This window comes from Etheostoma spectabile, unplaced genomic scaffold (assembly GCF_008692095.1).
Source record: "Etheostoma spectabile isolate EspeVRDwgs_2016 unplaced genomic scaffold, UIUC_Espe_1.0 scaffold50, whole genome shotgun sequence".
NCBI classification, from domain to species: Eukaryota; Metazoa; Chordata; class Actinopteri; order Perciformes; family Percidae; genus Etheostoma; species Etheostoma spectabile.
In genome coordinates, this window is record NW_022605620.1 from 4,720 (window position 1) to 5,036 (window position 317).

General features: G+C 41.3%; 1 pseudogene; it reads left to right on the top strand.

Annotated features, from left to right (window-relative positions):
• Positions 1-317, top strand: part of LOC116686812 (ceramide synthase-like) — an 8,664-nt pseudogene that overhangs the window by 3,167 nt on the left and 5,180 nt on the right.

Here is a 317-nt window from a genome sequence, read left to right on the forward strand (position 1 = left end):
CGGCGCTGCACCATCTGTTCCACGGTAGCGGTCTGCTGTTAGCCTCCACCGCAAAGCTAACGACGCTAGGTTAGCTAATAGCTAATTTGGCTAACCGCTAGCTGCTAGCTTTGATTCAGCCTAAAACAACGTTACTCAAACTAAACGGCGGGAAAAGCAGCTCCAGCTAAATTTAGACTTTACAGTAATAATAACGACAAGTATGGAGTGATTGTGTTTTAAATGAGCACAAGTAAAGTAGAACTGACGTAACAGCTGTTATATATTTTGACAGTTATTTTTTAATTTTTAAGGGTCTTTTACACGCTGTCTCAGCT